We start from the raw sequence: 13,978 nt of genomic DNA, 5'->3' as shown, positions 1-13,978 counted from the left end.
GACTAGCCTCATGAGGGTGCCTGGAGGGATCAGCCTCGTGAGGATCGTCCTCAAGGCAACACCGGACTCCCTCTGCTGCCACCACTGCCAAGAAGGAATGCCGAACACCATCAAGACGAGGGGGCTGGGGGCTTCCAGGAACCGCGTGCTATCACCTGCATCTTGGGAAGAGCCCAGGCCCCAGCCTCGCAGCGTATCTTCAAGCAGTTTGCTCATGAAGTGAATGCAGTCCTCCCCAAGCTCGAAGCCACGCGCCCGCTCAGATGGTCCTAGTGCCCCATTACGTTCAACTCGGCAGACCAGCTCAAGTGCGCAGCTACCGCAGACACCCTCCCGATGCTTTGCTCCCAGTCATCAGCAACGTGCAAGTTACCAAGACCCTCATCGACGGTGGCGCGGGGCTCAACGTCCTGTCCGTCGACACGTTCGATGGCCTCCAAGTGCCGTATGACTAGCTTCAGCCCACCAAGCCTTTCTCAGGAGTGACCAATGGTTCCACCACACCGATAGGGCAGGTCCGCCTCCCCGTCACCTTCGGGGAACGCAAGAACTACCACACCGAGCTCATCGACTTTGACGTTGCGCACATCCGCCTGTCGTACAATGCCGTCCTCGGGTATCCAGCCCTGGCCAAAGTTTATGGCAGTCACTCATCACGGCTACAATGTTCTCAAGATGCCGGGAAGCAGCGGGGTCATCATGATCCCATGTGAAGAAAGAGATGCGGTGTGCTCCCTCGAGCGTGCCTTCCAAGCTGCAGCAATCGTCGACCCTGACAGCAAGGGCGAGGGCCCTCCTGAGGCCATCCCCAAGAAGAAGAAGCAGTTGCGACACGCAGGACCTTGTCAGGATTAGCGCCCGCTCCAGGGGCGTCTCCCTCCATCGCATAGGAAGGCGTGCCCGGCGCCCTTCTCGCAGGGCTCGGGGGCTTTCTTCTCGAAGGCCTCAGACCTTGCCCACATCATGAGGGAGGCGCTCGGGCACCACTTGCAGGAGTGCTTTGCAACATGTTTCCCTCAAGAGGGCACAGGGCAAGGAATGCGCACCGTTCAGGAGTTCATCGCCAAAACCACCTGGGAGTTGCAAGATGCAAGGGCCATGCGCGGCGACCGCCGCTCACGAGACGCGGTTTCCCATCCAGGTGAGGATGCCGGGCTGCGTGTTTGCATCGACGTTCCAGGGCTCAACAGGGCCACTTCTCAGGAGCTTTTTTGGCCTTCGCGCATGGGACGCTGCGAGGGCCCACCGCACAGCTATGTACGCATGCCCTTTGGCCTGCCAAGTGTATCCTCCGCCTACCAGCGCAACTTGTGGCACATCCTAGCGACTCAGGAGGCCAGACACCATGTCGTCCTGATGGAGATGGAGACGGTCCTCAAGGAACCACCTGAGCCCCCAGAGCCTCCCGAGGCTCAGAGCTCCGGAGGCTCGTGAGGAGCAACCCCTTCGTCATGCACCTTCAGCTACCCCAACTCTCCTTGGTCAACATAACCAGGTGACATCTTTCCAAGTTCATCCAGCTAGGAGCGCCCCTCGGGCTACATCATTCCCAGGCAGCGTGGGTCCATCCCCGTGGCATGTATCCCTTTTTATGTCTTTAGCTTACCTTGTTGGGGGCGCCCCTCGGGCTGCATCATCCCCAAGCTGCTCGGGCCTTACCCAGTGGCACATATCTCTCATGCACTTGCTTAAGCCTGCTACTCTCATGTTTGATCTACCTATGATTACTACTTGCTCAGTCGCCACCCATCATGGGGACCGCGCGTTGGCCGTCTTTATTCAGGACCCTTAGCATGAGTAAATTAAGCACGCCATCTGTGCTCGGGTCCATCCGTGCAGCGTCGATAAATCCAACGGCTGAGCTCTGTCTGGCGGGCCGGCCCCGTTTACGTCACCTCTTGGGGCCGTTGGTGCTTGACCTTCTCACGCGATAACCTCAGGACATTCGTTCGGCGTAGGTTGTCTGACCACCTCGCAGGTCCAACACAGCAAACAAGAACCAAGACCAGGCGCAACCCGCCTTGAGGTAGGGCCTTGTGAGTCCCGCACTGGCTCATGAGTGCCCAGATACACCTCGTCTAGCCCTGTCATGCAAGCCACATGTCAGGGCAAGGCTGCACACGCCCCGGGGGCTCTCCACAGAGGGAGCCCCCCTCCCATGCACAAGTGGACGCACCATGCTCCGCACTGGCCGTCGACACTGCTAAGGAGCGGCTATGCCCATGCACAAGCGGAAGCACTATGCTCCGCACTGGTGATAAAAAACTAAGGGCGGCTTCACGGTCGTACCAACCTCAGGGAGCTCCAGAGCTCAGCGTCCGGCCTCACCGCAACGCCTACCCTCAAGAGAGTCGCGTGAGGGGGCTGGGCACGGGGGCTGCACTCGGGTCACACCCAAGCATACGCCACCCAGCCAGGCCTCCCGGACCTGGTCGTCGCACGCCCCTCCCAAGCCAAGCCTCGGCGAGGGCAAAGGTATAGAGATTGTTTGCACGCCAAGGGGGACTCCTGAGCATCGCGACTCAGGAGCCTAACTGGTCACGTAGCCCCTCACTCCTTGGTCCGTCCTGGTCTCCAGTCGGCCCAACAGTGGTTGAGGTATGTGCGGGGCCAGGCTCTGCCGACGTAGAACACCAACCTATCCTCGCGTACTCTCCCTGTAAGCTGTTTGCGCGCCAAGGGGTACTCCTGAGCATCGCGACGCAAGAACCTAACTGGTCACGTAACCCCTCACTCCTTGGTCTGTCCTGGTCTCTGGTCGGCCTAACGGCGGTTGAGGCATTTGCGGGGCCAGGCTCTGCCAACGCATGACACAAAGTAAATAGGAAGAAAATCGAAAAATCTCGAAGGAAATATTACAAGACATATTATCCTCACAATATCAAATGAAAGTTTTAATGCTTCCACGAGGCGTGATGCATATTGCAGGAATGAAACAGGAAGCAGCCACAGGTCACCCCTAGACACCACCATCTGCAGGATCGGTGGCATCGCCGGTAGAGGGAGCAAGGACAAAGCCGCGGAACTTCTTCAGCAGGGCCTCCGCCTCACCTTTCATGGCTGCGGCGGCGAACACACAATGTTCGTCAGCTACGGGCTCCAGCAGCTCGTCAAGACAAGCATTGGGGTCGCGAAGGTACATATGGCTGGAGACACGCATGAGTGCAGCTGAAGAAAGGGCACGAGCCTCCCCTCAGCCATAGGACTGATGCCCTCCATGACTTCCTCAAGCGCCTTCACCAAGTGTGGAAGCAGCCGAGCAGGGCCATCCTAGTCAGTGGTCAGCGGCTTCTCCAGGCCCTTATCGTACAGCGACTTCAGCGCCACGCTGGACCTCTTCTTAAGAATCGAGAAGGCCTCGCGGTCTTCGGCCAGGACCTTCGCCTTGGATCGAGCTCAGCCTCCCTCATCTTCGCCTTCTTCTCTAGTTCCTCCAGTCGGCTGCGCTCAGCGGCCTGTGCCTTCGTCAGCTCCCCTAGCTCAGTGTCGCGGCTCTTGATGGTGTCCTCCCGAGCCTTCATCTCCTCCTCCTTCGCTTCGCGGTCGCGTGCTTCCTTTGCACACTCGTCGCGCAGCCTCTTCAGCTCACCCTCTAGCTCTAGGCAGTGGTCGCGGGCGGCCTCGGTGTCCTTCAGCGCCGCCTCGCGATCGGCCACAGCTCTGGCGGCGGCCTGCTTCTCCTTCTCGGAGGCTGCCGCGGCTTGGCTCAGCGATGCTCAAATGGCCGAGTCGGAGTGAAGCCAGCCTGAGGCCAGCTCCAGGCACCCGTCCACTAGGTGCGGGTCCGCGCCCAGGAGGTCTTCCCACAACTTGGCCATCCTCGAGAAGACACGCTCCAAGGTTGCGGAGGGAGTAGAAGAATGCGAGGCCAGAGAAGAAGCAGGAGCAGGAGACAACGTCATTACCAGAGCCTGGAAGATCGAGGGCTCCGGAGCCCTTGGGACCTCATCAGCAGAGCCGGGCGCCGGCACTTTCGGAGCTAGCGGGGCCTCAGGGGTTGGTTCATCCTGCCGATGCTCCTCTTGGCTGTGCGAGGGCGACCGGGCTGGGGAGGTGTGGGTGCTGTCGCCCCTCTTCTCCGCAGAGGGGGGCATTGATACGTCTCCAATGTATCTGTAATTTTTGATTTCTCCATGCTATATTATCTACTGTTTTGGACATTATTAGGCTTTATTATCCACTTTTATATTATTTTTGGGACTAATCTATTAACCGGAGGCCCAACCCAGAATTGATGTCTTTTGCCTGTTTTAGGGTTTTGAAGAAAAGGAATATCAAACGGAGTCCAAACGGAATGAAACCTTCGGGAACGTGATTTTCTCAACGAATAAGACCAGGGAGACTTGGACCCTACGTCAAGAAATAAAACAGGAGGCCACGATGTAGGGGGGTGCGCCCACCCCCACCAGGCGTGCCCTCCACCCTCGTGGGCCCCTTGTTGCTCCACTGACGTACTCCTTCCTCCTATATATATCCACGTACCCCCAAACGATCAAAACAGCAGCCAAAACCCTAATTCCACCGCCGTAACTTTCTGTATCCACGAGATCCCATCTTGGGGCCTGTTCCGGAGCTCCACCGGAGGGGGCATCAATCACGAAGGGCTTCTACACCATAGCCCCTCCGATGAAGTGTGAGTAGTTCACCTCAGACCTACGAGTCCATAGTTAGTAGCTATATGGCTTCTTCTCTCTTTTTGGATCTCAATACAATGTTCTCCCCCTCTCTTGTGGAGATCTATTCAATGTAATCTTCTTTTTGCGGTGTGTTTGTTGAGACCGATGAATTAAGGGTTTATGATCAAGTCTATCTATGAATAATATTTGAATCTTCTCTAAATTCTTTTATGTACGATTGGTTATCTTTGCAAGTCTCTTCGAATTATCAGTTTGGTTTGGCCTACTAGATTGATCTTTCTTGCAATGGGAGAAGTGCTTAGCTTTGGGTTCAATCTTGTGGTGTCCTTTCCCGGTGATAGTAAGGGCAGCAAGGCACGTATTGTATTGTTGCCATCGAGGATAACAAGATGGGGTTTTCTTCATATTGCATGAGTCTATCCCTCTACATCATGTCATCTTGCTTAAGGTGTTACTCTGTTTTTAACTTGATACTCTAGATGCCTGCTGGATAGCGGTCGATGAGTGGAGTAATAGTAGTAGATGCAGGTAGAAGTCGGTCTACTTGTCTCGGACGTGATGCCTATATACATGATCATACCTAGATATTCTCATAACTATGCTCAATTCTGTAAATTGCTCAACAGTAATTTGTTCACCCACCGTAGAATACTTATGCTCTCGAGAGAAGCCACTAGTGAAACCTATGGCCCCCTGGTCTATCTTTATCATATTGATCTCCTACTACTTAGTTATTTCCTTTGCTATTTACTTTGCCTTTATTTTACTTTGGATCTTTATCATAAAAATACCAAAAATATTATCTTATCATATCTATCAGATCTTACTCTCGTAAGTGGCCTTATAGGGATTGACAACCCCTATTTTCGTTGGTTGCGAGGATTTATTTGTTTTGTGCAGGTACGAGGGACTCGCGCATAGCCTCCTACTGGATTGATACCTTGGTTCTCAAAAACTGAGGGAAATACTTACGCTACTTTGCTGCATCATCCCTTCCTCTTCGGGGAAAACCAAGGCACTGCTCAAGAGGTAGCAAGAAGGATTTCTGGTGCCGTTGCTGGGGAGGTCTACGCAAAAGTCAACATACCAAGTACCCATCACATACCCTTATCTCCTGCATTACATTATTTGCCATTTGCCTCTCGTTTTACTCTCCCCCACTTCACCCTTGCCGTTTTATTCACCCTCTCTCTCTATCCTCCCTCTCTATTTGCCTCTTTTTGTTCGCTTGTTTTTTTTTGCTTGTGTGCTAATTTGCTTGCTTGTCACGATGGCTCAAGATAATACTAAATTGTGTGACTTCACCAATACCAACAACAATGATTTTATTAGCACTCCAATTGCTCCTCTTACCGATGCTGAATCTTGTGAAATTAATGCTGCTTTGCTGAATCTTGTCATGAAAGATCGGTTCTCCGGCCTTCCTAGTGAAGACGCTGCTTTGCTGAATCTTGTGAAATTAATGCTGCTTTGCTAAATGTTGTCATGAAAGATCCATTCTCCGGCCTTCCTAGTGAAGACGCCGCTTTGCTCAATCTTGTGAAATTAATGCTGCTTTGCTGAATCTTGTCTTTTCCTAAAAATAGTATTGATTCATGGAACAAGTGCAAAGATGCTTTTATCTCTAAGTATTTTCCTCCCGCTAAGATCATCTCTCTTAGAAACGATATTATGAATTTTAAGCAACTTGATCATGAACATATTGCACAAGCTTGGGAGAGAATGAAACTAATGATACGTAATTGCCCTACTCATGGTTTAAATTTGTGGATGATTATACAAATTTTTTATGCCGGATTGAATTTCTCTTCTAGAAATATTTTAGATTCAGCCGCGGGAGGCACTTTTATGGAAACCACTTTAGGAGAAGCTACTAAACTCCTAGATAATATTATGGTTAATTATTCTCAATGGCATACTGAAAGATCTACTAATAAAGAGGTGCATGCGATAGAAGAAATTTATGTTTTGAGTGGAAAGATGGATGAACTTATGGAATTATTTGCTAATAAGAGTGTTTCTTCTGATCCTAATGATATGCCCTTGTCTACTCTGATTGAGAATAATAATGAATCTATGGATGTGAATTTTGTTGGTAGGAACAATTTTGGTAACAACACGTATAGAGGAAATTTTAATCCTAGGCCTTATCCTAGTAATCCCTCTAATAATTATGGTAATTCCTACAACAATTCTTATGGAAATTATAATAAGATGCCTTCTGATTTTGAATCTAATATTAAAGAATTTATTGCTTCGCAAAAGAATTTTAATGTTATGATTGAAGAAAAATTGCTTAATATTGATGATTTGGCTAGGAACATTGATAGAATTTCTCTTGATGTTGATTCTTTGAAACTTAGAACTATTCCACCTAAGCATGATATCAATGATTCTCTGAAAGCCATGATAATTTCCATTGATGAGTGCAAAGAAAGAACTGCTAGGATGCATGCTAAGAAAGATGACTTTATAAGAGCTTGTTCTTCTAGTTCCTATGAAAATAAAGATGAAGATCTAAAAGTTATTGATGTCTCCCCTATTAAATCTTTGTTTTGCAATATGAATCTTGATAATGATGGGACTGAATATGATCCACCTTTACCTAGAAGGCATTCCAAGAATTCCGAATTTGTTGATCTTGATGCTAAATTTGATAAAAGTGGGATTGAAGAATTAAAACTCTCGATATTGCTAAACCCACTACTACGGATTTCAAGGAATTTAACTATGAAAATTGCTCTTTGATTGATTGTATTTCCTTGTTGCAATCCGTTCTAAATTCTCCTCACGCTTATAGTCAAGATAAAGCGTTTACTAAACATATCGTTGATGCTTTGATGCAATCTTATGAAGAAAAACTTGAATTGGAAGTTTCTATCCCTAGAAAACTTTATGATGAGTGGGAACCAACTATTAAAATTAAAATTAAAGATCATGAATGCTATGCTTTATGTGATTTGGGTGCTAGTGTTTCCACGATTCCAAAGACTTTGTGTGATTTGTTAGGTTTCCATGATTTTGATGATTGCTCTCTAAACTTGCACCTTGCAGATTCCACTATTAAGAAACCTATGGGAAGAATTAATGATGTTCTTATTGTTGCAAATAGGAATTATGTGCCCATAGATTTTATTGTTCTTGACATAGATTTCAATCCTTCATGTCCTATTATTCTCGGTAGACCTTTCCTTAGAACGATTGGTGCAATTATTGATATGAAGGAAGGAAATATTAGATTCCAATTCCCATTAAGGAAATGCATGGAACACTTTCCTAGAAAGAAAATTAAATTAGATTATGAATCTATTATGAGAGCCACTTGTGGATAGCCTACCAAAGATGGCAATACCTAGATCTATTCTTGCTTGTTATGCCTAGCTAGGGGCGTTAAACAATAGCGCTTGTTGGGAGGCAACCCAATTTTATTTTTATTCCTTGCTTTTTGCTCCTGTTTAGTAATAAATAATTTATCTATACTCTGTTTTGGTTGTGTTTTTTGTGTTTAATTATTGTTTGTGCCAAGTAGAACCGTTGGGAAGACTTGGGGAAAGTCTTGTTGAACTTGCTGTAAAAAACAGAAACTTTAGCGCTCACGAGAACTGCTTTAATTTTTATTTGGAGAGTGATATTTAGTCAATTCTTTTTGAAGATGATTAATAGATAAATTCCTCACGTCCAGAATATTATTTTAGAATTTTTGGGGTTACAGATCTTGCGCTAGCTACTGATTACTACAGACTGTTCTGTTTTTGACAGATTCTGTTTTTCGTGTGTTGTTTGCTTATTTTGATGAATCTATGGCTAGTAAAATAGGTTATAAACCATAGAGAAGTTGGAATACAGTAGGTATAACACCAATATAAATAAATAATGAGTTAATTATAGTACCTTGAAGTGATCTTTTGTTTTCTTTCGCTAACGGAGCTCACGAGATTTTCTACTTTAAGTTTTGTGTTGTGAAGTTTTCAAGTTTTGGGTAAAGATTTGATGGATTATGGAACAAGGAGTGGCAAGAGCCTAAGCATGGGGATGCCCATGGCACCCCCAAGATAATCTAAGGACACCTAAAAGCCAAACCTTGGGGATTCCCCGGAAGGCATCCCCTCTTTTGTCTACTTCTATCGGTAACTTTACTTGGAGCTATATTTTTATTCGCCACATGATATGTGTTTTGCTTGGAGCGTCTTGTATGATTTGAGTCTTTGCTTGTTAGTTTACCACAATCATCCTTGCTGTACACACCTTTTGAGAGATCCATACATGATTTGGAATTTGTTATAGTACTCTATGTGCTTCGCTTATATCTTTTGAGTTATATAGTTTTGCTCTAGTACTTCACTTATATCTTTTAGAGAACGGTGGTGGATTTGTTTTATAGAAACTATTGATCTCTCATGCTTCACTTAGATTATTTTGAAATTCTTAATAGCATGGTAATTTTCTTAAAATCCTAATATGCTAGGTATTCAAAGTTAGTAAAAATTTCTTAAGAGTGTTTTGAATACTAAGAGAAGTTTGATGCTTGACGATTGTTTTGAGATATGGAGGTAATAATATCAAAGTTGTGCTAGTTGAGTAGTTGTGAAATTGAGAAATGCTTGTGTTGAAGTTTGCAAGTCCCGTAGCATTCACGTATTATAAACTTTATGCAACAAATTTGAAACATGAGGTGTTATTTGACTGTCTTCCTTATGAGTGGTAGTCGGGGACGAGCGATGGTCTTTTCCTACCAATCTATCCCCCTATGAGCATGCACGTAGTACCGAGGTTTTTGATGACTTGTAGATTTTTGCAATAAGTATGTGAGTTCTTTATGACTAATGTTGAGTCCATGGATTATACACACTCTCACCCTTCCACCCTTGCTAGCCTCTTCGGTACCGTGCATTGCCCTTTCTCACATTGAGAGTTGGCGCAAACTTCGCCGGTGCATCCAAACCCCGTGATATGATACGCTCTTTCACACATAAACCTCCTTATATCCTCCTCAAAACAGCCACCATACCTACCTATTATGGCATTTTCCATAGCCATTCTGAGATATATTGCCATGCAACTTTCCATCATTCCATTCATCATGACACATTCATCTTTGCCATATTGCTTAGCATGATCATGTAGTTGACATAGTATTTGTGGCAAAGCCACCGTTCATAATTCTTTCATACATGTCACTCTTGGTCCATTGCATATCCCGGTACATTGCAAGAGGCATTCATATAGAGTCATCTTTTGTTCTAGTATCGAGTTGTAACCATTGAGTTCTAAATAAATAGAAGTGTGATGATCATCATTTTCTAGAGCATTGTCCCAAGTGAGGAATAAAAAAAAGGAAAGGCCATAAAAAAGAGAAGGCCCAAAAAAGAAAGAAGAAAGGCCATAAAAAAGAGAGAAAAGGCCCAAAGAAAAAAAATGAGAGAAAAAGAGAGAAGGGACAATGTTACTATCATTTGCCACACTTGTGCTTCAAAGTAGCACCATAATCTTCATGTTAGAGAGTCTCTTGTTTTGACACATTCATATACTAGTGGGAATTTTCGTTATAGAACTTGGCTTGTATATTCCAACAATGGGCCTCCTCAAGTGCCCTAGGTCTTCGTGAGCAAGCAAGTTGGATGAACACCCACTAGTTTCTTTTGTTGAGCTTTCATACATTTATAGCTCTAGTGCATCCGTTGCATGGCAATCCCTACTCCTTGCATTAACATGAATCAGTGGGCATCTCCATAGCCCATTGATTAGCCTCATTGACGTGAGACTTTCTCCTTTTTGTCTTCTCCACATAACCCCCCTCATTATATTCTATTCCACCCATAGTGCTATGTCCATGGCTTGCACTCATATATTGCGTGTAAGTTTATAGGTTTGAGATTACTAAAGTATGAAAGAATTGCTTGGCTTGTCATCGGGGTTGTGCATGATGAGAGCATTCTTGTGTGACGAAAATGAAACATGACTGTCGGTGTCAAAACCGGCGGATCTCGGGTAGAGGGTCCCGAACTGTGCGTCTAAGGCGGATGGTAACAGGAGGCAGGGGACACGATGTTTTACCCAGGTTTGGGCCCTCTTGAAGGAGGTAAAACCCACGTCCTGCTTGATTAATATTGATGATATGGGTAGTACAAGAGTAGATCTACCACGAGATCAGAGAGGCTAAACCCTAGAAGCTAGCCTATGGTATGATTATATGTTGTCCTACGGACTAAAACCCTCCGGTTTATATAGACACCGAACAGGGTTAGGGTTACACAAGGTCGGTTAAAAAGGAGGAGATACACATATCCGTATTGCCTAGCTTGCCTTCCACACCAAGTAGAGTCCCATCCGGACACAAGACGAAGTCTTCAATCTTGTACCTTCATAGTCTAACAGTCCGGCCAATGGATATAGTCCGGCTGTCCGGAGACCCCCTAATCCAGGACTCCCTCAGTAGCCCCTGAACCAGGCTTTCAATGACGATGAGTCCGGCACGCAGTATTGTCTTCGACATTGCAAGGCGGGTTCCTCCTCCGAATACACCACGAAAGAATTCAAATACAAGGATAGTGTACGACTCTACAAAATAAGTTCCACATACCACCGTAGAGAGAATAATATTTCCACAAATCCAATTTGTTGACTTGTTTTAGCAACGCGAAATTATGTCACGGCACGGTGATTATTCGAACCGTTTCCTTTAACTAGCCCCGCACATAACGCGAGGCAGTTTTTTGACACGTCTTGTCAAAGCAGAGATCGTGTCCCCTTATCATGGGATTCTCATCAATACGGGTGTGGGTAACCCAACCACGCCATCGATTATGGCGCTTGGGGGATAAGCGAGTTTTACCAGGCTAGTGGGGATGCATAGTTTCGTCTGCCCATATAAAGGGAGAAGGATTTACCCTTTTCATCCACACCTTCTTCCTCCTTTGCTCATCCATTTTCGCACACTCGAGCTCCAATGCCCAAGTCTGCATCCTTCCCCTCAATCTTCTCCAAACATGTCCGGAGCAGGGGGCAAATGGATGGCCTCCTCCGTTACGGAGGAACATATCAAAAAGCTGCGCGGAGCCGGATACTTAGCCGCGAATATCGCGCATCGGCTGCCCGCTGAGGGGCAGATCGTCCCTACCCCGAAACCTCATGAGAGGGTAGTTTTCCATCACCACTTCCTCCGTGGAGTGGGGTTTCCCCTTCATCCATTCGTCCGTGGTCTCATGTTCTACTACGGGCTGGACTTTCATGATCTGGCCCCGAACTTCATCCTCAACATTTCGGCGTTTATCATCGTCTGTGAGGCTTTCCTCCGCATCCGGCCTCACTTCGGCCTGTGGCTGAAGACCTTCAATATCAAGCCGAAGGTGGTGGGAGGTCAACAAGCGGAATGAGGCAGATCCATGTTGGGCAAGATGCCCAATGTTATATGGCTTGAAGGCTCCTTCGTGGAGACCATAAAGGGGTGGCAATCGGCGTGGTTCTACATCACTGAGCCGTGCGACACCAACTGGGTGGCTGCCCCCGAGTTCCGATCCGGATTCCCTACACGGCTCACTTCCTGGAAAGAGAAGGGCTTGTCGTGGGGTTCATCGGTGGAGCTAGAAGGACTCCAGAAATGTATCCTGAACATGGCAAGCAAGAAACTTAAGCTTGTCAACTAGTCCAGGTCATGCTTATCCGCCGGATCCTCCCGTGTCAACAACGGGATTTTAAATTGTGGGAGTTCGACCTGACCCGGCACCAAACTCTGAGCGAACTCTTCGACACGACGCACAAGGACGTCTGGAGGGTGTTGTTCAAGGGCGCCGAGGTCCCTCCCTCTCTTATAGAGGACCGCGGGCTAAGCGCGAAGCGCTGAGCGCATTCGGTGAGTTCTATACACCCAGTAGGATTTTTACTTCCCTTTGCTTAACCATGTGCGGGATCTGAGTCTCCATGCCTTTGACAGGACTGGGTGGAGACGTTGAGGCAGATTAACTGTCCGGCCCCTCTGCCCGAAGATAGTGCGGACGCTCTCCTGACGGAGATGCTGATTCCGGCTCCTTATAAGGTGCCGGAGAAGACCAAGAAGGCCAAGGGAACCCAGAAGAGTTCCCGGCGCCAGGTGATATCAGACTCATCGTCTCATAACTCCGCGACGCACTCCTCCCCCGAGGATGAGGAGGAAGATGAAGACGCTCCCCCTCCAGTCGGGGGAGACAAGAAAAGGAAAGCCGCCCCAACTGGGGAGGCCGAAGGGTCCAAGAAGGGAAGGACTCTCCTTCCGGACTACTCCACCACCGCCGCCGAAGGCGAAGACGAGTGGCTGCTCAGGGCCAAGCCCCTGGTGAAGTCGTAAGTATTTGGATACCAGAGTAACTCACCGCATTCCTTTGTCACACTGCTTCTCCTAACACCGAATTATGGCTATGCAGACCGCCACGAGCCCGTATCGATGTATCGTCGGACGGCTCCCTGGGCTCATCGGATATGGATAGCAATCCACTTCCAACAGCTACCTCCCCTTGCCCTACGGACAATGCCGAGGTGTTGTCTCGTGAGGCACTGGGTCAAGGGGAGACAATTCTGGAGGCGCCTGAAAGTGACCTTCCGGATGCTGGGAGCAGGGGAAGACAAGCCCCCGAGGGCTCCAAGTTCGGCCCTCAGCCGAACACCGCACCGGAACCTCCAGTGGTTCTGGACTCGGGCAGGCGGCCTCCTTCCAAGAGGGGCAAGACGCCTGTGCCGGTGACCTCTGTCCATCCAGAGGCATCGGACAATCTGCTGGGAGCGCTTCGCAGCGCTTCCATCAACGAGGAGCACCGTACTATAATGAGTGCGGTGATCAAGAAGGTTCAGTCCGCCAAGAGTGGACTGACTGAAGCCTATGCCAGCCTTCTAACAGGCTTTGAGGTAAGTATTTAAAATATAGGAAAAATATTACCGCATAGACAGTAGCACTGATGCTCTATTCGGTGTTCACAAAGAAAAGCCGAATAGAGGATCAAACAATATCGCAGGAGTCTAATATAAGTATGTCAATATGCATATGCAGGCTTCGCTGCTGGCATCTGCCGCACTGACTGCGGAGGTCGCCGTACTGAAGCAGGACCTTAAAGGGTCCCAGGACGAGCTCGGCCTTGCCAAGAGGCAGCTCGAGGAGAACAAAGGTAAGTAGTACCTAGTCTATGGATATGTATAAAAAGAATGTGATTGCAAAATGACAGGATCATCATGAATTTGCCAGGGGCCACAGCCGAAGTGGCGAGCCTAAAGCAAGCGCTGTCTGAGGCCGAAAACAAAGCAGCCAAGGAGCGCACCGAGTGAGAAAAGCAGGAGGCGCGGGTGGGCAAGGTGCAACAAGAGCTCCAAGCTCTCGT

This window comes from Triticum dicoccoides, chromosome 3A (assembly GCF_002162155.2).
Source record: "Triticum dicoccoides isolate Atlit2015 ecotype Zavitan chromosome 3A, WEW_v2.0, whole genome shotgun sequence".
Taxonomy (NCBI): domain Eukaryota; kingdom Viridiplantae; phylum Streptophyta; class Magnoliopsida; order Poales; family Poaceae; genus Triticum; species Triticum dicoccoides.
Note: the sequence above shows the minus strand (reverse complement) of the source record.